Below are 24,836 nucleotides of genomic sequence, written 5' to 3' on the forward strand. Positions count from 1 at the left end.
AGGGGCTGTTATACGTGCCCTCTTCTGGGAGTCTGGGGTCAGTTATTGTCACTCTCCGTGGCTCATCACATTGCAGGTCCTGAAATGAGCAGGAGTGCAATCAGAAGAGATCTGAGATTCCTTTTCTCTGCCCAGCAATGCAGAAGCCCCAGGCCCCATTAACTTTATATTATTTTGCTGAATTTATAGGCTGAACTTCATATATATGCACATATATACATACATATTTAAATATACAATAAATATATATATACATATGTAAATATATACACATATAAACACATTTAAATATACATATATATAAATACATACATATATATACACACATATAAATATACACACACCCACACACATATATATTTGTGTGCCAGGTATTAGTTGTGGCGTGCAGAAGCTTTAGTTGCAGCATGTGAACTCTGCGTTGTAGCATGTAGGATATATTTCCCTGACCAGGAATTGAACCTGGGCCCCCTGCATTGGGAGCACAGAGTCTTAGCCACTGGACCATCAGGGAAGCCCCTAGGCTGAACTTTTTAAATTGAATTCTATACTGTTCCCCAGTTAAAGGGGAGAAAGCAATGGCAACCCACTCCAGTACTCTTGCCTGGAAAATCCCATGGACGGAGGAGCCTGGTAGGCTGCAGTCCATGGGGTCGCTAGGAGTGGGACACGACTGAGCGACTTCACTTTCACTTTTCACTTTCATGCATTGGAGAAGGAAATGGCAATCCACTCCAGTGTTCTTGCCTGGAGAATCCCAGGGACAGGGGGGCCTGGTGGGCTGCCGTCTGTGGGTTGCACAGAGACACGACTGAAGCAATTTAGCAGCAGCAGCCAGTTAAAGGAACCTCTCACTAGCTAAGACTTACTGGCCCCAAAAGCTGCGTACTGGCCCCATTGAGCATCTCTGGAGCATTGCTGGGTACTTTGGGTCCCCACTGTACTTCCCCTAAAGCTACATTAATTAGAAAATGGGACAGCTGAGGTATTTATTAGTAAGGCAAATTCCTAGAACCCACCCAGGTCTACCCAATCAAACTTTGCATTTTTTCCAAGGTCCTCAGGAAATTCTAATGTGACCTAAATTCTGAGACTCTCTGCTCCAGAGAAAGCAAGTGGAGAATTGGGGCAAATTCCATCTGTAAGCGGATGCTCTAACCTTGCTACCGAACCTGTGGTCCATCGTCAGCATCAACTGGGAGCTTGTTAAAAATGCAGAAGCTCCACCCCCACCCCAGGTCTGCTGAATTAGAATCTGCATTTTAACGAGATCCCTTGTTTAAAAATCTGTATTTTAACAAGATTGCTGCACAATAAAAGTCGAGGCTTGCCGCTCTGAGAGATTTCTGTCTGCAAAGTTAGGTAATGAAGGCCAAATTCATTTCTCTTGCTGGAATCCCTTGCATATTTTGCCACTCTCTTCCCTTGCCTTTTAAGAGATAGTTAGAGCTTCAGGCAAAAGCCCTCTTTCATAAGCGGATTTCAAGGGATGCCAGGCTCCCCAGGGCAGCCCAAGGAACTTCTGTTTTCAGGCAAATTCTCAGAGCTCTGCTGACAAAGAAGACAGCCTCTGGCCATTGCAGACAAGCCTCCAGGAAAGTGAGTTTGCCTGGGGAAAGGCCAAGCAGTTACTGTTTTGCCCTCCATCCTTGAATCTGGTTAAAGGTTGATGTAACCCTCTACTCCTGTTTAACTCACTGAAAATCTTGAATAAATTTTGATTAATATCAATCCCAGTTAAAGGGGTCATAGGGACTTCCCTGGCGGTCCAGGGGTTTAGACTGCCCTTCCAATGCAGAAGCTGCTGGTTTGACCCCTGGCTGGGGAAGGAAGATCACACATGCCAGCAGGTGAGGCCAAAAAAAAAAAAAAAAAATTTTCTTTAAATTGTTTTAAAGGCTCATAAATAGATCTAAGATGGTCCACAGAGCTGGCAACCCAGCTTATCCAGGCCTGACTCTCCTGTTAAATTGCAATTTCACTTTATTCTCCAGGGACATCAGTCATTAACCAACTTGGCCAACTTCATTTCCTTGTACTCTGCCTATTTGCTACGGTGTGGTGGAAATAAATGGTCTTCACATCAGAAATTCTTTCTTATTTATTGGTTATACTGTGAAGCCTTGAGCAAATAACTTAAGCTTTCTAGGTTTTTTCTTTACTTGCAAAATCTGGGTGATACAGCTTAAGGCAAACTGGTATTAGGGTTTTATTTACTCTTTTCTTTGTTAGACTAAAGGGAAACTATTTTTGAGAGTCGATTTTAAGGCTGTATGGTGTTTCACAAACGTGGGTTTTTTATGCCAAATTGATGAGTCTCAAGTCATAGTTCACAGATTTCTATTCTTTCTCAAATATTCCTGGACCCTCTGCTTTCTCCCTCTTGTGATCCACTAATATCACATGTAGATCTACACTGTCACTAGTGATGCCTGCAGACACCACCTTGCATACTCCATGTGCTGTCCTTTATCTTTCATCTTCCAACCAGACTTCTGTAATGCAACTCACTTGTGCCAACCCAGGCACTAACAGTACATTTTGCAAATGAGATCCTTTGGGATGATGTTAGTTCAGATACCGCCCCCTCCTCCTGAAGTCTAGACACCTTCCAGGGAGTCTATTCCATTCATTATTCATGTATGGGCCTGTCATCTAGTCCCCAAGAGTTTTTAGGATAAAAACCTTGCTTTTCTACCCTCTCTCAATGGTATAGTTGAACTAATCAGAGAGATTCCTGACATTGGCATAGTGGTTTACATTTTGCACTGGATCTTTTCAGTAAGATCTCAGTTTTACTTTCATTTTTTAAAAATCCATAAGGTAGGAATGTTTGAACCCATTATGGAAAGAAAGAACAACTTGCTAACAATGACCAAGTCACCAGCTAACAATGACAGATGTGGGTCAAACACAAATCTACAAGTTGTGACCATGACTCTGGGGGGGTCTTACAGCACGAATGAGGGTCAGGGGGTTTGCAGAACAAAAGTGGAGTCAAATAGGGGCCCCCAACTGTCAGGATCCATTCTTTCCAAGTGTTTCTCTCTCTCTTGGCTTCCAGAATCTAGTTTTATGTTTTCATCTTTGTACAGATCACATTTCATAATCTGCTTTTATGAACACTTCTTTACTAGTGTAAGAACTCCTGGAAGGAAGGTAACATAGCTTCTTTATATCTGTAGTTCCAGAACCTAACACAACCTCTGACACTCAGTTTCACAAAGTACATGTTTATTGGATGAGTTTCAAGAGTTTGTGTAGATCGGCGGTCCCCAAACTTTTTGGCACTAGGGACAGGTTTCATGGAAGACAATTTTTCCAAGGACATGGGGCAGGGACGGTTTGGGGATGATTCAAGCACATTACATTTATTATGCTCTTTGCTTCCATTATTATTACATCAGCTCCACCTAAGGTCATTAGACATTAGATTCTGGAGGTTGAGGACCCGTGGTGTAGATGCTTGCAAACCAAACAAAACAAAGGCACTATGCCTTACATTCGCTGTGCTTGGATACAGGGAGTTTAACTTAGAAAATCCATCCAAATCCATCTGACTGTAAAGTTAGACCTGTAGCTTTGACAACAAACACCACCCCAGTCATTAGGAGGTATCTGCTCACCTAGACATTATATTACAGACGCTAAAGAACACAAGAGAACCCAGGCAACCTAGACTTGAACCCAGCCTTCATTAGCTGCCTGTCCTTGAATAAGTTACCTTACTTCTCTGTGTCTCCGTTTCCTTATGTGTAAAATGAGAGGAAATGGTTTACTCAGATTTTTTGAGATTGAGTGTGTGGATTAAACGATTTCATATTTACAGTGCTAGGTGGCGCTAGTGGTAAAGAAGCTGCCTGCCAGAGCAGGAGACCTGGGTTTGATCCCTGGGTTAGAAAGATCCCCTGAAGAAGGAAATGGCAACCCACTCCAGTCATCATGCCTGAAAAATCTCACAGGCAGAGGAGCCTGGCAGGCTTCAGTCCGAAAGAGTTGGACACAGCTGAGTGACACACACAAGCATTTCTCAGTATCATTGGAGCCACTGTTGCCCATTTCGTTTTGATATTAGGGCCAACAACTTCCAAACTGGCCCATTTTCAATAGGAATATTATCAATACATGTTGGATAATACTAACTTTATCTCTGTTCTTATCCCAGTATCATCAAATAATGCCCAAGCATTATACAAGTGTTCATTTAGCAAATACTCTTTGCCTGGAACAATTCTGGCTCTAGAATTACATTGTCCGTACAGAGTTTGACTACATAAATTTACATTTACATTAATTAAAATTAAATAAGATAAAAAGTTCAAGTTTTCAGTTGCACTAGCTACATTTCAAGTATTCCATCACTACATGTATCTGTCTAGTGGCTACTGTATTGGATGGTATGGATAGAATTTCCCTTAGGGCAGAAAGCTCTTGTTACATAGAGCTATAGTACAAATACAAAGATAGAAGCTGACATTCTACTAAAGAAGATAGATAATAAATAAATATATAATCATTATGAATTAATAATTTTCTATGAAGAAACATATTTAGTTACTGAAGCATTGTTAGAAACATTAACTTTGATAAATAATTCCTTAATGAACTGTCACATCATTATATTAAAATTATAACCGGCTTACCAATTACAAAAGTAGAATATGTTTATTATAGAAAATTTAGAGAATATAGAAAATTATAAAAAGGAAAATAAAAATATACCTAGCAATATTTTAACTCTTTTTATTTGATATTTGTAGACTATGTATTTTACCATGTCAATCTTTGAAACACTATTTTCAGTGTCTACAAATAGTGCAATTTCTGAATTTAGTGTTATTATATCACTGCCCTCATTAGAATTTAGATTATTTTAACAGTATTTGTTCTAATATTTAAATGAATATTCATATATATAATTCTTTGTCTGTCTTTTTATTATTTCTTCGTGAAAAATCTTTAGAGTACCATCTCTAGAGCAAAGTTATTAAATATTTTTAGATTCAACTCATATTAAAAGATTTTTCAAAAATTTGAACTTATTTGTGCATTTACTTACCCTTGGCAACTGTATATGTTATTTCCTATACTAGTGGGAAGTATTTTGTTTAAACCTATTATTTTTTGATTAACAGTGAGACTGAACATCACTTCAAATATTTACTAACCATATATAAATATATCTTCTCTGAATTATCTATTTTAGTTTTACATCAATTTTTCAATTGCAAAATTAGATGAGCTCTTTGTATTTTAAGAATAGTAACCATTTGTCTTTCCTATTTTGGGCCAACATTTTCCCCAGTTTGTTGAATACCATAATTATGTTTCTATTTTTTTACATGGAAAAGTTCTGAAACTCATATGTGACAAAGTTATTTCCTGGCTTTTAAGTTTTGAAGGCCTCTGTGTTTAGAAGAATCCCTGACACACAGTGAAAACTAAGTTGGATAAATGTAAGTTTAAATGAATTGAAATATGTGACCCATACTGACAAACCATAGGCTCATTCTTTTTTCCTACAGATGCAGGTCAATCCTCCCAATCATTTTAATGTCACTTGGAACTAGAAGAAACATTTGGCATTTGTATTGATTTTCTAATGGCAACATACTCAGTATCCGGGGGATTACCATAGCCTATTGTATTCCTAAGTGGGCTTTCCTGCTGGTTCAGTGGTAAAGAAATCACCTGCCAATGCAGGAGATTCGGGTTAGATCCCTGGGCTGGGAAGATCCCCTGGAGAAGGAAGTAGCTCCCCACTTCAGTATTCTTGCCTGGAGAAACCCATGGGCAGAGGAACCTGGTGGGATACAGCCCATGGGGTTGCAAAGGGTTGGACACGACGGTACAACTAAACAACGGCAACAGTCCCTGAAGGGAGCCTCTTACGAAGCTCATGATCCTGCATTTGTGTCCATCTGGGCCCAGATGGACACTGTAGGTATTTCCTGTCCCACAGGGCCAGTGCTTCTTGGTAGTTGTGTGTGTGTGTGTGTTTTTTTTAAATAGTACCTCCCATTATTTTTTGTTTATAACTTTTAATTGGATTTTTACAAATTTTTTATTTGGTTTTTGTTTTGGGGGGGTTTTGGTTTGATCATGCCACATGGCATGTGGGATCTTAGTTCCACAACCAGGGATCAAACCCACGTCCTCTGCACTGGAAGCACAGTCTCAGCCACTGGACCACCAGGGTAGTCCCACCCATTACGTAATAAACATTTAAAATCCACTTCCACCTCTTCTCAATATCTACCTGGCTTCTTCTGTCCTCCTTCTTCTATTAAAATTTTGAGCACACAAGCATGATAAAAAAGGATAATTAATTGGAGGTCAGTGGTATGAGGCATACAAAAAGAATTCTGTGTCTTGTTTCTTAATATTTCATCATGAAATCATAGTGATACAATTTGTATCAGGGGAAGAGAAAGCAAAGAACTAAAGAGCCTCTTGATGAAAGTGAAAGAGGAGAGTGAAAAAGTTGACTTAAAACTCAACATTCAAAGAACTAAGATCATGGCATCCAGTCCCATCACTTCATGGCAAATAGGGAAACAATGGAAACAGTGACAGACTTTATTTTGGGGGGCTCCAAAATCACTGCAGATGGTGACTACAGCCATGAAATTAAAAGACGCTTACTCCTTGGAAGGAAAGTTACGACCAACCTAGATAGCATATTAAAAAGCAGAGACATTATTTTGCCAACAAAGGTCCATCTAGTCAAAGCTATGGTTTTTCCAGTAGTCATGTATGGATGTGAGAGTTGGACTATAAAGAAAGCTGAGCACCGAAGAACTGATGCTTTTGAACTGTGCTGGTGGAGAAGACTCTTGAGAGTCCCTTGGACTGCACAGAGATCAAAACAGTCCATCCGAAAGGAAATCAGTCCTCAATATTCATTGGAAGGACTGATGCTGAAGCTGAAGCTCCAATACTTTGGCCACCTCATGTGAAAACTGACTCATTGGAAAAGACCCTGATGCTGGGAAAGACAGAAGGCAGGAGGAGAAAGGGATGACAGAGGACGAGATAGTGGATGGCATCACCGACTCAATGGACATGAGTTTGAGCAAGCTCCAGGAGTTGGTGAAGGACAGGGAAACCTGGTGTGCTGCAGTCCTCGGCGTCGCAGAGTCAGACATCACTGAGTGACTGAACTGAACTGAGAAAGACAGAAGTCAGCATGCGTGTGTGCTAAGTCCTGTCTGACTCTGTGCGGGCCTGCGGACTGCAGCCTGCCAGGCTCTTCTGTCCTTGGGAATCTGCAGGCAAGAATACTGTAGTGGGGCGCCATTTCCTCCTCCAGGGGATCTTCCCAGCCCAAGGATTGAACCCAGGTCTCTTACCTCTCCTGCACTAGCAGGCAGTTCTTTACCACTAGAGCCACCTGGGAAGACCAAGGCAGCGTGAAAGTCACTCAGTCGTGTCCAACTCTTTGCAACCCCATGGACTATAGTCCATGGAATTTTCCAGGCCAGAACACTGGAGAGGGCAGCCATTCCCCTCTCCAGGGGATTTTCCCAACCCAGGGATCGACCCCAAGTCTCCCACATTGCAGGTAGATTCTTTACCAACCAAGGAAGCCCAAGAATACTGGAGTGGATAGCTTATCCCTTCTCCAACAGATCTTCCCAACCCAGGAATGGATCTGGGGTCTCCTGCATTGCAGGAGGATTCTTTCCAACAGAGCTATCAGGGACGCCCAAGTCAGCATACACATGGGCAATCAAACTTATGTCCTTGGAATGTCTGTGGAGGTGGCCATGTTCATTCATGAGACCTGCCACACTCCCAGGGAACCACACAGCCTATTCATAATGAACCACACATGCTTCTGCAAATGTGCTTTTCCTCCCATTTTCCTCTTCGGGGGTACTTACAAGTCCATAATACTGAAATGTCCTGGTCAACTTTGCGCTTTGCCTGACAAACATTTGTCCTGCAAGTTTCACTATGAATGTTGCCTCCTCCGTCAAGTTGCTCTGATTTATTTATACTGAATTAGGCCCTTGTGTCTTCTCATTATCATTGTACTAGGTGCATATTTTAAAACTTTCAAAAGATTGTTCTTTAATAACTAATGTTTTTAACCTTTAATTTGGATATAGTTATACAGTCACAGGAATTTGCAAAAATAGTACAGAGAATTCCCTGTGCCCTTCATCTGGTTTCCCCCAGTGGTTATAGCTTACAAAACTATAGCATAAGATCAGCACAGGAAATTGACATTGGCACAATGTATGTTTACAGTTCTATGCTATTTTATGGCATCTGTATACTCATGAAGCTACCACCAGCCAAATCTCCTTCATGTTACCATTTGAGGTCACACCCACCCACTCCCACCATCCCGGGCCCCTGGCAGCCACTAATTTCTTGTCCATCAGTATAATTTTCCATTTTTAAAATGTTATATAAATGGAATTATACAATATGTGACCTTTGGAGAAAGGCATTCTTTTTTCCCCTCAGCCTGTTGCCTTTCAAATATCACTGACAGGTTAGAGACTGTATCAGCCATGCCCTCCTCCAGGGCATCTTCCTGACCCAGGGATTGAACTCTGGGATCCTGAGTCTCCTGCATTGCAGGTGGATTCTTTTTCAGTAAGTGACCAGGGAAGCCCTGTTACATTATATAGATACCCTCGTATAGCCTGGGGCTTCTGTGGTGGCTCAGTGGTAAAAAATCCTCCTGCCAGTGGAAGAGACGCAGGTTCAATCCCTGAGTTGGGAAGATCTCCTGGAGGAGGGAATCACAACCCACTCTCAGTATCCTTGCCTGGGAAACCCCATGGACAGAAGAGCCTGGTGGGCTATAGTCCTTGGGGTCACAAAAGAGTTGGATACAACTTAGCGACTAGACAATTATAGTCTACAGATAACATTTTGCTAGCGTAAATGAAAGCTTACCTCTCTTTACCCTCTCCCATTTATAATATAATTAATTATCTAAAAAGTCTCCTCTGCATACACAATAACCGTATCAGAAATTGTCCTAATTTTGCCTCAATCGCGATTTGGAAGATGAAAGAGAAAAAGGAAAGCAAATTATAGCAACTCAATTTTACTCTCTTGTACTACCTTTCTTCCTGATGTTCCAAGGTTTCTTTCTTTTTTCATCTTCTGTTTACAGAACTTCCTTAAGCCATTATTTGAGGGTCAATCTGGCAACAAATCCTTTTAGCTTTCCTTCAGCTGAGAGCATCTCGATTTCCCCTTTACTCCTCAAGGTTGTTTCCACTGGCTGTAGAATTCTGAGTTGTCATTGTGGGGATAGGAGTGCCCAGTTACTACTTCCCAAGTGACCTCCGCTGACAACCTGGCAAGCAGAGTCCTTGTTACTGCTGACGGTTAAGTTTCAGCTCTCTGACTGCCCAACTCTGACACCTCCGTGGTCGGGGCAGGATGAGGGGTGACTGGTAACTGTCAGGCAAGGGTGGGCACATAGGCTCCTCATTCAGCTTTGGCTCATGGCGGTGGGATGATGTTTGACTCGAAGAGAGGTGTCTGCAAGATGTCTGTCTTATGAGGCTGCCCCTTTGCTGGCCCTTTGGTTAGAGAGACCAGGCTTTTCTTGCTGCTTTTATGTCTGTCCTCATTGGCATTTCTAACACTCAGCCCAGGATTCATGAAGCAAAGTAGAAAACCCAGAGAAATCACTGCTACATTGTTCCTTGGATCCTGAGGTCCATGGCCAATCTGCCTGCTTCTCTTCACCTCTCAGAGTCTTCTTATGCTTGTTTATATATAACGTTCAGGGATTCGGGTTGTACTTAGCGGGAGAAATAGGGAAAAGAACATCTCTGTCAGGCTTCCCAGGTGACTCAGTGGTAAAGAATCTGCCTGACAAAGCAGAAGGCTCAGGTTCAATCCCTGGGTTTAAAGATGCCCTGGAGAAGGAAATGGCAACCCACTCCAGTATTCTTGCCTGGGAAATCCCAGGGACAGAGGAGACTGGCGGGCTACAGTCCATGGGGTTGCAAAAGAGTCAGACGTGACTTATCGACTAAGCAATAATCCATTAGTGAAAATCTTTTTTTTTTTAAGAATTTTTTTTTAATGTGGACCATTTTTTAAAATCTTTATTGAAGTTATTACAATATTGATTCTGTTGTTTTTTTTGTCCTGGTTTTTTGGCCATGAGGCATGTGGGATCTTAGTTTGCAGACCAAGGATCGAATCCTCACCCCCTGCATTGGAAGGTGAAGTCTTAACCTCTGGACCTCCAGAGAAGTCCCCAGAAATGGAAGTCTTAATTTCTTTATTTTAATGATACTAACATCAACTAGATTTTAGACATTCTGATGACAAAGTTTGCACTTTGTTTTTGTCCCTAGAATGTACAGTCAAATGACTGTTTTAAAGTCACTTGTAAAAATTATTCTATGTAGTTATGTCACCCATAGAGGTATTTTACTTCCCTTTTTGTTTTTAGGGACTGCTTTTTAATTTAATTTAATTTACAATTATGTAAAATATTTAACAAATCCTCAATCAAAGGTATAGTCAAGGAAGTTGAGCTTCAATATCTGCCCCCACCACACTTCCTCCTCCTTCCGTGACTATTTTTCAAAAATTATAAGGTTTATCTTCCATTTTTAAAAAATATAAACAAATGTATGTATTCATATAATCTCCTTCTTAGTCAATTGTTTGCCTACTATATACATTTTTCTCTACTTTTCCTTTCCACTTAATATATTGGATATATTAAGATATAGAGATATTCTTCATTCTTTTCTTCAGCAACAGAATACTCTATTGAGTAGCTATATTATTGTTTAAACTTAACCAGGGCAATAAATAACCTTGTCCATATAATCTTTTTTTAATTAATTAACTTTAATTTATCTTTTTAATTAAGTGATTAATTTGGCTGCCTTGGGTCTTAGTTGCAGCACGCAGGACCTTTGTTGCAGAAGGAGGGATCTGCGGCACATGGACTCTCTAGCTGTGAGGCTCAGGCTTAGTTGTTCCACGGCGTGTGGAATCCTCCCAGACCAGGGATCAAACCCACGTCCCCTGCATTGGCAAGTGGATTCCAATCCACTTTACTGCCAGGAAAGTCCTTTCTAAACTGTTTTTAATAGTTTTTTTAATATATCAAGGTTATGGACCAAACTTACAAAAAAATCCAAATTCTTTTTCATAACTATTTATTGAAAATTTACTGTATCAGAAGTTTTTGTGTTACTAGTGACAAAAAGAAAAAGCACATACTCTTTATCTAAAAAAATACAGGAGCTGCCTAACTGAAAAGTCCAGAAGTAAGACTGGCTCCAGACAACACTCAGTTTATTTATGCTAATGCTAAGTCACTTCAGTCGTGTCCGACTCTGTGCGACTCCATAGACAGAAGCCCACCAGGCTCCCCCATCCCTGGGATTCTCCAGGCAAGAATACTGGAGTGGGTTGCCATTTCCTTCTCCAATGCATGAAAGTGAAAGTGAAGTCACTCAGTCATGTCTGACTCTTAGCAACCCGGTGGACTGCAGACAGGCTCCTCCATTCATGGGATTCTCCAGGCAAGCAGTTTATTTACAAGCTCACACAATAAACAGCTGATGTCACCAAAGATTTTTCCTCCCCTACTCTTCTCTTTCAGTTTCTCTAATAATAGCAAAATGGCTGCAGCAGTTCTGGCCCTCACATCCTCACAGGGCCTCATCCAAGAAAAATGTAAGTGCACCTACTAGTAATTCCAAGAAGAAATTCAATTTCCTCCTGCAAAATTCCAGCAAACTTCTCCTTGGTTTATTTTAGTCTGAATTGATTGACATGACCATTTATAGCCATTCTGTGACAAGGGAAATAGGATATTGAGAAGATGAATCAAATCACAACCATCCACCCCTGGAGCTAGGAGGTGATTAGGAGTCATTCTCACCCAAATACCATGACTAAGAGTAGGTTACAGGTAGTTTCCCAAAGGCCATTTGAAGTCTTGCTTTTTATTGGAGAGTGCTTATTAGATGACCAAAAAGTAATTCAGTTTCATGTCGAGAGTGTCATGCACTGTACCAAACCCTACAGACACAAAGCTATAACAGCTCTTCCAAGCTTCCTTACCTACACTTACTGAAGTACTCACTTTACCTGAGGACTCTTCTCCCAGTGGATGTTTCCAGCTTGATTTTATACATACACATTCTTCCATTTTTTATATTAATATTCTGTCTCAATATCTCCACAAACAATGACTGGAGCGATATGCAGTGTTTCTAGAAAAGCAGAGACTCTGGAGTGAGACTCTAACTTTGAGCTTTTAACGTGACTAATTACATGACCCTGATCAAAAACTCAACTTCTCAGAACCTCAATTGCTCCTTCAGAGAAGAAAGTGATTATTATTATATATAACACTGAGGTCCTTCAAAGGTCCTTGCTGTGTGCCAGACTCTGTTGTAAGTATTTTAAATGTCTTAAGTCATTGAAACCTCATAGCAATCCCGTCAATAAAAACTTTTATTAGGCCATCTTATATGTAAAGAAACTGAGAACAGAGATGTTAAGTAACTTGCTCAAGGCCTCCTACCTTATAAGTAGAAGAGCTGAAATTTGAGCCCAGGTTTTCTAACTCCAAGTAAACTGTATAAACAGATGAAATTTTTAGCATAAAGAAACTGCTCGTGACTTCCCTGGCAGTCTTCCGAACTTTCACTGCTGTGGGTACGGGTTCAATCCCTGGTTGGGGAACTAAGATCCCATAAACTTCGCTGTGTGGCCAAAAATAAAAGAAGAAAAGAAAGAAAAGAAAAGCTGCTCAATAATATTACTATCCCTGAACCTAAATAATAATTTTTCTACTTCATAGAGTACTTGTAAAGTTCACGTAAAATAAAGTCTGTAGAAAAGCTTCCTAAACTAAAAAGCAATTTGTTGCACAAATATAATGTATTATAGTTCTTACTACGATGTCTCCTCCTTTCCTAAATCTCTCCAGATCTTGGATAATATCTCATATGCGCATTCAGTCAGTCCCATTTTTTTATTAATATTAGCGCTTCTTATTTTCAATTAACACACCTTATCTTTTGTAAACCCCTCCTCATGTTAAACCCTCTAGCATTTCCTTCTTAATTCTTTCTGCTCATTTCTTCCCTAGCTGTCAACCTTTTCTCTGTGGGATTCACATTCCCAGACTTTATGATAATGAGACATCCTGACTCCATTTGCTCTAGTTCATTACTTTCTAAAGATAGTACCTGGGAGTTTTAGGCCTGGATTAATAGTTTCAGTAACCTTTTACTACTTTTTATTTTTCCTTCCAATGCTTTTAGAAGCCTCTATAGCTATAGGGCTTCAGTTTCCTTCTGTAGGTATGATTTTGAGTGGTCTTACAATTATCTTTAGCATGGTTATTAAGAAATGAATTCAACAAATATATATTTAATACATACTACATGATAAATCCTATACAAGATGCTAATAAAATATTAGTTTTGCACATTTTCCAGAATTATCAGTAGTGAGAAAGACTTCTAAGGTTACCAAGCTGTCTGTCCTTGTAAGAGAAACTTGTCCTCCTGAATTGGTAACTCCTACGCATCTTCTTTCTTTTATTTGTTTTTGAGATCCCAGACTCTGAAGTTATTTTGTGTGTGGGTGTGCATTTGTGTCTTTGTGTCTGTGACAGAGAGAGGGAAACAGAGGCCTGCAGGGCAATATTATAAACACTTGAAGAATTCTAATGTTTAAAAAGCCATTGAGGGACTTCCCTGGTGGTTCAGTGGTTGGGAGTCTGGCAGCTGGTGCAGCAGACATGGGTTTGATCCCTGGTCCAGGAAGATCCAATGTGCCTCATAGCAGCTGAGCCCGTGAGCCACAACTCCTGAAGCCTGAGCACCTAGAGCCTGCAACAAGAGGCCGCCACAATGAGAAGTCCATGCACCACAGTGAAGACACAGAACAGCCCCCAAAAAATAAATAAATATTTTTTAAAAAAAGAAAGGGAGCCAGTGCAATCAATAATCAAAACACTCAATATGAAATTCATTTCATTGAACAGTTTGATAAAAACTTTAAAATAAGTTATGCTTAAGGAAATAAACCAAGACATAACTGCCATCTTGAAAAGAACAAAGTTTTGAAACAACATGAACAGAAATAAAACAAAGTCGTGTGAATCAACTGATTTTAAGAATCAATAAGACAACTTGAACATCAAACTTATATCAAACATCCAAATTTTAAAACTGCAAGAGCTGGGATACATTCTGACTTGGATTCTAATTAAAAGAGCTAATTAGTGAATTTGGAAAATGGTACTAAGAGGCTTACCCAGAATGCAATCTAGAAAATAAAAGAAAAAAATATTGAAGAGAAGTTAAGACACATGAAAGATTGATAAGCCTAATATCTAATGTTCAATAAAAATTATAGAAACAGAGAAAGGAAGAAATGACGGTAGGCTACCTCTGAAGAATTAATTGCTAGGAATATTCTAGAATATTGATTAAAAAATAAAATTTTAGATCAAAAATTTATTGCTAGAATTATCTACTAAAAATAGATAAAAATACAATGAAAATAAGTCCACACCTTGGTCACATAATGAAAATAAAGAAGAAAGAGAAAAATCATTAAAGTTAGCAAAGAAAAGTATTGATAGATTGATAGTATTAATAACAAATTAGCAAAGAAAAATATTGCTAGATGGATAGTATTAATAACAAATTAGCAAAGAAAAGTATTGATAGATTGATAGTATTAATAACATCTTATCAACAACAAAGTCCAGAAAGCAATGGAGTGGTATCTTCCACATGCAGCAAGGAAATAACTGCCAACCTAGAATATTGCATTCAATCACATTATTCTTTAATATTTAGAACAAAATCTCACATAAAGAATAAAAAGAACTTTGATGTTCACTAAACAAACTCTTTAAGATTATGTTTTAAAAGATATAATAGTGATCTTTTTTCCTCTAACTGTATTATTCGACTTGAGAAATAGCTCTTGGACCATGCTCTCTGATTCTTCCTGGCCCCAAATCTCTCCTTATTCCAGCTTCTCTGACACTTGACAATAAAATACAGATTTGCTCATATTACCGCCTGCCACCCTCCCTGCCAAACCTCCCATAAGTACCCTTTTTTTTTTCCCAGAAGGATGTAATCTGTGAAAAAAACAAATTTCAACTAAGTAAATTTTGAAGATCTAATCACTTTATCCATCACTTCATGAATTGGTTGGCATCCCAACTGCAACTATTAATAGAAAGGCACTCTGTGGCGGTGGTTTAGTCCCTAAGTCGTGTCCAACTCTTTGAGACCCTAGGGACTGTAGCCCGCTGTCCATGGGATTCTCCTGGCAAGAATACTGGAGTGGGTTGCCATTTCCTTCTCGAGGGGCTCTCTCCCACCCAGGGATCAAACCCTGCATTGCAGGCAGATTCTTCACCACTGAATCACCAGGGAAGCCCCAGAAAGACACTCTGAGGAGCTGTTAAAATGGAAGGTTTTTAAAGGCAAAAAGGATGAGACAAGGAAATCAAAAACAAAAGGAAAGATTATTTCTGGTGAGGTCACCTTCCTCTGAGGGAAGGGTGGGGGGCTTTCACCTGAAGACGACTTCACTAGAGTTGATCAGGAAGTTTCAGGGTGACTGATATAAAATTTCAAGCCTAAAAGAGGCTGAAACTGTAATTAGATTAAGTATTAAGCTTTGCTTTGCTGTCGTGGGGCTGAGCACAAGTGACTCTATTTGAGGCCTATTCTTTTTTTTAATAAGTCAAACATTTTAAACCTGGATTTCAAAGCCTCTGCAGATTTTTCTAGCCTTGGTTCCTACTTTTTATTTACTTATAGGATCAACTCAAAGGTTGGTGTCAGTCAGGTCTCCTGATTTCAGACCCTAAATAGTGAGAAATGAATTGTTTTCTGACTTTCTGGAGAATTCACTGCAAGTGTATTGCCTAAGCCCTCATATTTTTCAGGAAGTTCTCCTGTTAGACACAAAGTTATAAGAAATAATGGCAGAGATATCTGATTTGCATGATATTACTAAATAGTTCAGATGGTAAAAAAATCTGCCTGCAATGCAGGAGACCAGGTTCAATCCCTGGGTCGGGAAGATCCCCCAGAGAAGGGAATGGCAACCCACTCCAGTTTTCTTGTCTGGAGAATCCCATGGACAGAGGAGCCTGGTGGGCTACAGTCCATGGGTTCGCAGAGTTGGATATGACTGAGCGACTAACACACACAATGAATGTGTCCAAAGCCCATGAAGAAAATCAGTCCTTCCAATAATATTCTCCCTATATTACTTCACAGAGGTATTTTCTGAGGTTTTACGGCAGGGAGTCTTTTATTTGATATTTTCAGCATGATAGGGTTTTAAGATATTATTCTGCCATGTTGGCTATATCCTTTGCTGTTTTCAAGTTACCTTTTCTGTCTATCAATTTCTCTTATCTCTATGGCCCCTAATCTTTGTAACCAGTCTCCATCAACAAAATCAAGCTGCAGAAAATAAATTACAGATAAGGCTCCCTGACATGGTAATGGGGTTTTCACTGCTTACCTTGAATTTTCTATTTCAGTTATTTTTGCTGCCAGAAATCTCCTTTTGATCCTCAAATCAGAAAACCCTTTGATGTGAATGGCAACTTACCACATTAGAATATAAAAACTAGCAACTTGTTAGCACTTCGTTTTTCCTTTGGATTTTACTGCCATTCACATATCAGTCATTTTTTTTTTATCTTGCAGTTATTCTCGGGACTTGTGCAGTTAAGGTGTACTATTTGCGCTATTTCTTGTCCTTATTGATAACTTATTTCACTTAATTGTTTTGAGGGCTCATTAAGTTTCCTTCACCCCAGACCATCATGAATACACTATAAACTGAATCCAAAAATCTTGGGGCTTTCGTGGTGGCTCAGACGGTAAAGTATCTGCCTGCAATGCGAGAGACCTGGGTTCAGGAAGATCCCCTGGAGAAATTCTTGTCTGGAGAAGTCCATGGACAGAGGAGCCTGGCGGACTACAGTTAATGGGGTCACAAAGAATCAGACACAATTGAGTGACTAACAGCTTCACTTTTCCATTTTTCATAGTACCTCTTAGTCCTCAACACCTTCAGCAGATCTTTTTCACATTTCACCTTAAAATTTGAATAAACTCACTCTCACTTCTGTGTCACCTCTGCTTCCTTCAGTGGCTAGGAACTGAGGTAAGTGATGGAATTGCTGAGGCTCTTTGTTTACAAAAGTCTTAGGAGGTGCTTCTGTTCTACTGAATTATATAGGATGTTGCTTGCAGTAAATGTACAGCCAGGGGAACTACAGCACGCTGGGTACCTCCTCCAGTGTCCCAGTTCTCAGTCCTCCCTAGCAACCCAACAAGAAGCTCTTGGTACATCTCAAATCCAATATGCCCCTCATTGAATTTTCTGTCCTCTTTCATTACACATCCGCTCTATCCCATAACCTCTCTATTCTCACTATTAGCCAAAATCCTGGTCTACAGAATAAAAGCACTCAGACTCATCTTCCATCTAGTCATACTTACATTCCCAACCTTATTTACCATTCCCCTCTCCATAAACTACATTCCTCAACCAAACTAAACCACTGATTATTGCCCTGGGACACCTATTTCTTAGTTCTAATCTCATACTGCATCTTCAGGAGGTATTTTCATCCTCTCTTCTCCATTTTTTGTTTGTTTGTTTGTTTGGCAGCACCACACAGCATCTGGGATCTTAGTTCCCTTACCAGGGATCGAACCTATGCCCCTTGCATTGGAAGCATGGGGTCTTAACCACTGGACCAATCAGGGAAGTCCCTCTCCTCCATTTGTATGTGTCCAAATCCTATTCATCCTTAAAAGCTGAGTTCAACTGCCTTCTGCAAAATACTGTGTCATAATCCTAGAAGTATCCTTTGTTCTCCAGATTCCTGTGGCATTTTTCCTGTAACTTCTCTTCCATACCTGCCACTTTCTTCTTTAACTTTGGGTAATTTATGAACATACATTATCTTTTTTAATTGGACTACAGCTTCTTGAGGACTTGATCTATTTCCTTATGAAATCATCTTTTTTTTAAATTATATACAGTGACTGACAAGTACCTTTCACAGAGGAAGGATGCACTTTCATGCATTTTCTTAATTACTGCTCGTAATGACTATAAGCTCATATTATTTAGGGCCATTTTATCAGTAAGGAAATGTTTTATTGAAGAAGTAATGAATCCCTTCGATGGGTTAAACAGATATTTAATGATATTGAATAAATGATAGAGCAAATAGATTACTCCATGTGAGGATTATAAGGATTTTATACTAAAGGAAAGATGTGCTTTATCTGCCAAAGTAAGTTCACAAGCACAGTTGAAAAAGAAATAGTTTTTGTTTTATTTTGTTTTGTGAATTGCTTCCATGAAGAGGGTAAATGAAATTGCCATGCTTTTCTAAAATTTGCTCCTGGGATGACACAAGCATCATAGAAACACTGACTGAGTCAATAGGGATAAAGAAAAATGTAAGTTTACGTATGCAACCAAGTTTCCCGAAAGGGTTAGCTATCCTCACTCTTAGCAGTAGTCTTTTGATAAGAACTTTCAGTCAGCTGCCCATCTACAAAGGAGGCAAACACTTTCAATTTCCTGGAAAAATGTAGGAATCTTCCAAGTGTGACAGCTATTTTCCTAATGTTTGTTGCAGATGGGTGAAATGACAGATGGCAGGGCTTGAATTCATCTTGATGAATAAGAAATTGATGTTCACTGTCACACCAGCCTTTCTGAGTATGGATTCATATAGGAAAGTTTTCCCACTTTCGCCTTTTTAAGAGTATTACTCAACCATAAAAAAGGAACAATATTGAGTCATTTGTAGCGACGCGGATGGACCTAGAGTCTGTCATATAGAGTGAAGTGAGTCAGAAGGAGAAAAACAAATATCATATTAGCACATATATGAAAAATCTAGAAAAACGGTACAGATGCACCTATTTTCAGGGCAGGAATAGAGACACAGGCATAGAGAACAGACGTGTGGACACAGCGGGAGGTGGAATGAGGTGGGAGGTTGGAAATGATCTACACACTACCATGCGTAAAATAGACAGCTAGTGGGAAGCTGCTATATAGCAAATGGAGCTCAGCTCGGGGCCCTGTGATGACCTAGAGGGGTGGGATGGCAGAGTTGGAGGGAGATACAAGAGGGAGGGGATGTATGTATGCATATGGCGGATTTGGGAGAAGGAAATGGTCACCCAGTCCAGTATTCTTGCCTGGAGAATTCCATGGGCACAGAAGCCTGGCTGGGCTGTGGTCCATGCGGTCTCAAAGAGTTGGACACGACTGAGCGACTAATGCTCACACATACATGGCTGATCCCTGTTGTTGAACAGTAGAAGCTAACACAACATTGTAAAGCAATGATACCACAATTTTAAAAAGAGTCACCCACAGTGAGGGAAGAAGCAAAAGGAGCTATTACCTGGCAATGGAAAATGCTCCTAGATTCTTCCTAGGTATCGCATTAAGGAGGATGGTTGAGAGAATAGTACATCCTAGTCCTTGAACTGGAGATTTGTCAAAGTTGGTAGAGATCTGTGATATCCTCTCATCCAATCTCGTCATTTTACCACTAGACAAAGAGAAGCGACTTGTTCAAGATTAAAAGAAACACAGTGACTAGGGCCACAATGTTGCCTCCAGGAGCATAAAGTAGAGGAAAGTTGAAGAAGCTGCTATGTTAACTGTAAAAGAAAGAGCCAAAAACTCTGTCAAGTTCAAATGCAATGTCAGGGATCCTTGCACCTCTTCTAGGTGAAACAGCATGACCTTTGCATTGAGAAAGACAATAAATTTTCCGATTTTGCCATTTTCTGTATCCTTAAGCAAAGCAGTCTCCTCATTTGTGAAATGTGGTTATTACAATTCTTTCCTTTGCAGGACCGTATGGAGGATTTCAAGACATCAAGCATTGAGATAAGGTCTGGGAAACAGTACATCATCAAATATTGGTTCTACCTTCGATAAGTTTAAAGTTGAAATTTAAAAAAAATTTGGGGAATTGAAACACAAAAAGAAGGCCAAGAAATGTCTGTTTCAATCAGTAGAGTCCCATGAAGACAATCTGAATCATATTTAGTCTCCTGGACAAATCACAGAGGATATAAAGGAATTAATATAATATTATTTTTCATTAAGTGTTTAAGACATATGGACAATCCAAGCCTGGCCTTCTTCCCTTTGCCCAGAAAACATTTTAGCCACAACAGAACTTGGAGCATGATCAATCTAACATCTTCAATAGAGTTTCTGGTGTGTGCATACTTTCACATAACTTTGTCTGAAAGGCTCTCAGTGGAGTCTCTCACCACCTTCATCTAATGGGCAGCAGCTGCCTGGAAACAATCCTTCCATATTACTCACCTTATCAGGCCACAATAAAACACCTCCCTTCATCCTACCCTGGGAAGACGTATCTGTTCGTCTGCTATCTGTAATGTTGACGGCCCCTCTTAGGGTAGTTTCTCCTACACCAGGTGTTTCTGGCTTTTTAGTGTTTTTCACTAACTAGCTGATTCCTCTCTGAGTTTGTCTGAACTTTAGTTTGTTTCTTTATAAACAACACACTTGAGTTTTCTACTCTCCTGGAACCCTCGTTGGCAGCGATCATGAGAAGCAGCTGTCTGCCCTGGGCAATAACACAGAGATACTGGTGTCATCATCATGGCTCAAAGTTTGTCACACCCCCTAGATCAGCCCGCCTCTCTTGCTGCATTTGTAGTCGATTTCCTTTTCTTTTTCTTAGTCATTTAGTTTTGCTCACCCTAGGCAGCATAAGGGATCTTAGTTCCCTGACCGGGATCAAACTGGTGCCCCCTGCATTGGAAGCGCAACGTCTTAACCACTGGATAGCCAGAGAAGTCCCTGTAGTCAGATTTCTGATTCAAGTTCCAGACCACTTTACGTACTGAAAGGTGCCATTGTTTTTTGCTATTGTTCTCCCATTGGCTATCCTTTATTGGATGTGAGGGAAAGGAGGAAAATGATGTGAGTTTGGCCTTTGTAAGTTTGTAATTTTTAGAAAGCCCAGCCTTCTACCATATCTATTCATCTATCTATGCCTCTTTCTAACTCCTCAGTTTCCAGAGTGATTATGATAAATCTGAGTCAACCTGATTAAGAAATTATTAATACTAAGAGAAAAAATGGAAGGCATAGCAAAGGAAATTACAAAAAGATCCCAATATTAGATGCCCTTGAGGCTCTAAAAGTTAAGATAGTTTTCTAGATATTTACTACTCAGTGTGGAATTTAAATTAGAGATTATATCAATCAAAAGTATTGATTCATGGACCTTTTTATCATCTTCTCTATATATTTGAGATTGAAATATAATAAAATGAAACCATTCAGCACACTCAGAGTTATACATCCTGGTCTCAAGTTGTGGATCTGGCCTATGTAACTATGTAACCTTGAATTATACACATACACACACATATTTTATATGTATATAGACTATATGTATATATTGGGAAAAGTACAGCAAAATGATAAAATAATAGGTATTTTCAAGACAAACTGGAATAATTTTTCAAATTCACATGTGAGAAATCACAAGTAGGTAAAAAGCCATTTAAAAATGTTAAATACTATTAAAATAATTGTACAAGCATAGGTGTGTTAAAGACAGCTATTCATCAAACCCAATTTCTCCTCTTCTTGGCCTCAAAACTAGACTGTATTTCTCAGCCTCTGTTGCAGTTAGATCTGGCCATCTAACTGCGACAGAGTTGGGGTCAGTGGTATATGAGTAGAGGGGAGGCACACCAGTTTCCATAAAAACGCTGACCCATAAAAAACCTCCGCCATGAATCCCTCATTCTCTTACCCCTTCCAGCAAGGACAGCCAACTTGGAAACCACATGTTGCCGATTCATGAAGCACCACTGCTGGGGAGATGCTGCCTGCCAATTAGAACACCTGTTTAGGATGACATGGGCAAGAAACAACACTTCTTATTGGGTGAAGCCTGAGATGTGGGGGTTTATCTGTTAAAAACAGCAGAAGCGACAGATGGGAAACTCAAGGGGTAGGTTGCCAAGCTGCTGGAAGTGGCATTAGTCTGATTTTAATTGGGAAGAGCCCAGTGCTGACAGTTAACTATGAAAACAGGCCTTTACGAGGCCCAGCCAATGACTGGCTGAAACATAATCTGGTCAAATCAGCAGTGCCAGCTGGGATAAATTCTGAGGTCCTTAGAGGAGACTTCTGCCAATTTGACAGGCCAGTGAAGATTCCTGAACCACAGACAATTCAGGGGGTTCTGATTATCCCTTTAAAAAATGTTTACTTATGGGTATGCCTGTCAAAGAAAAGTACTCCTGTGATTTCTAAATGAGAATCTGAAAACCTGGAAAAATCAAGAATGGCAGGTCTCAGATTGTCTCCTTTAATTTACACTCAATTTTTTATATTTCTGTGAAGCCTTAATTGATCATGGAACTAAAATCGTGCCCAGCTACTGGTCCACCTTTTTATTGACAATCTTAAAAAATTGAGGCAAGTCCCAGACAAAAGTGGCAAAAAAAAAAAAAAAGCTTCCAAGTGTAACTAGAATTCGCATGCCAGCTAGTGGTCATAAGTCTAAATAGGAACCTCAGATGGGAAAACATTCCCTGCCCAGAATAAACTCTTCTAGATCTGATCTTCCGTGCCGCAATACTGTTACACGTTATTTCATATTTTCCACCTCATTGTTTCCAAATGTGAGGCCCACAGAAATTGTATTCATTAAATTCCTAGGAATTTGTTTTATAACGAATTCAACAACGGAGAGTTTAGGCCTTTCCTTTCTCAATGTCTAAGCTCTTATATGTTTTACTAATTCAAGTGTCATTCTTCATACCAGTTATTAGAGATCTGGGTCTTTGGCAGGAGCAAACTCCTAAAAAAATTAAAGCTAAGCCCAGGAGAAGGAGCAGGAGGACAATCTGCTGCTTCTGGTGTGGCTGTCTGGTTACTCCACAGATCCTAGCATCTGATGTTACTCAGACGTCAAACACATGGGCACGAAGTGACAGAAGTGGAAAGCAATGAGTAACATCCATGAAGATTGAGGCAAACCAAAGACTCAACTGGCATCATAACTAATAACATCCAAATCTGGTTTATTTGAACAAAAATGCATCCCATTGGAAGACTCCAGATTATTCTAAATTTAGTTTAGTATTATTACTCTCAGACATGTTCTGCCCACAACTGCAGGGAGGACATTGACAATGATACCTGTCCCGCACTTGGGCATCCCTCTATCCTTCTCAATGCTCTTTGAGACCCCATGGACTATAGCCTTCCTGGCTCCTCTGTCCATGGAATTCTCCAGGCAAGAATACTGGAGGGGGTTGGTTGCCATTCCCTTCTCCAGATCTTCTGACCTAGGAATGGAACCTGTGTCTTCTGCATTGCAGGCAGATTCTTTACTGTCTGACCCACCAGAGAAGCCCCCCTTCTCAGTACACACATAGCCAAAGCATCTTTTAGATGTCACTGGACTTCCCTAAGTTTAAATATGGGGAATTCTTCATTCTGTTATATACAAATTGTTTTAAATTCATGTGTGATAAAAGTCAACTGTGTTTTAGGTCTTGTGAATGAGTGAGTGAAAGTTGCTCAGCTATGTCTGATTCTTTGCAACACGATGGACTGTAGCCCACCAGGCTCCTCTGCCCATGGGATTCTCCAGGCAAGAACACTGGAGTGGGTAGCTATTCCCTTCTCCAGGGGATCTTCCCGACCCCAGGATCAGATGCTAGACTCCTGCATTGCATCCAGATTCTTTACCATCTGAATCAGGTCTTATCGTCCACCCAAATATTTTTTAATTACTATGACTTAATGTTAACACAACATATATTATTCTACATGTGTTCTGCTTCTGATTGGGATAAAGTTGTAAAAGACTTCCTCCTGTTGCTTCCACCTCACACATGCCTTTGCAGGGGACTTACACTTTACAAATATATTATCTTACAATTCTATAAGTCAGAAGTCCGACTCAGGTCTTATTGGGATAAAACTGAAGTATCGACAGAGCTATATTCGTTTCCAGAGGCATTTTCTCGCTCCTAGAGGCTGCCACTCTCCAAGGCTCATGGTCCCTTTCCCCATCTTCTCAGTTAACAGTGGCCCTTCTGATGCTACCATCTCTCGGTCGTCTTGCACCAGGGAAATTTCTCTACTTTGAAGAACTCAAGTGATCAGTTTACAGCCACTTGGATAATCCAAAATAATTTCTCCCTCTTTAGATCCTTCACTTAATCATATCTGTAAAGTCCCTTTTACCATATAAATTAACATTCACAGATTCCAAGGATTAGGGCATGGAACTCTTTTTGGAAGCCATGATTCTTCTACCTATCTTTCTAAAATAGAAGCCTGAGGACCTCTCAGCCCATTTCATGTCTCCCGTTTATTCAAAATGTGACTTCAGAGACCAAAGAACTATGGCTCAGAAAGTTTGTGATATATACCTAATGTATATCATTACCTGGAATAGAGGATATCAAGCATTATATAATGACATGCAATCAATATAGCAATGATAAGCCAGTCAAAGTTAAGAAAATTTGTCAAAAAATACAAAATTCCTATTACAAGATGAATAAGTTCTAAAAAAAAAAAAAAGATGAATAAGTTCTGAGGAGCTAACATTCAGCATGGTAATTACAGTTAATTAATTTTATAACTATGTTATAAAAGAGCAGATCTTAAAAGTTGTAACCACAAAAGGAAACAGTAATTGTGTGGTATGATGGAGGTGTCAGCTAGCACTATGGTGGGGACTCACAACATATAAG

General features: G+C 39.8%; 1 non-coding gene across 1 annotated transcript; it reads right to left on the reverse strand.

Moving 5' to 3' along the window:
* Positions 1-441: 441 nt before the first annotated feature.
* On the reverse strand, positions 442-514 carry TRNAG-CCC. The gene has a single exon. It is a non-coding gene; the product is annotated as a tRNA-Gly (tRNA).
* Between the last annotated feature and the right edge of the window lie 24,322 nt (positions 515-24,836).

This window comes from Cervus canadensis, chromosome 31, assembly GCF_019320065.1.
Source record: "Cervus canadensis isolate Bull #8, Minnesota chromosome 31, ASM1932006v1, whole genome shotgun sequence".
In the NCBI taxonomy this organism is placed as follows: Eukaryota; Metazoa; Chordata; class Mammalia; order Artiodactyla; family Cervidae; genus Cervus; species Cervus canadensis.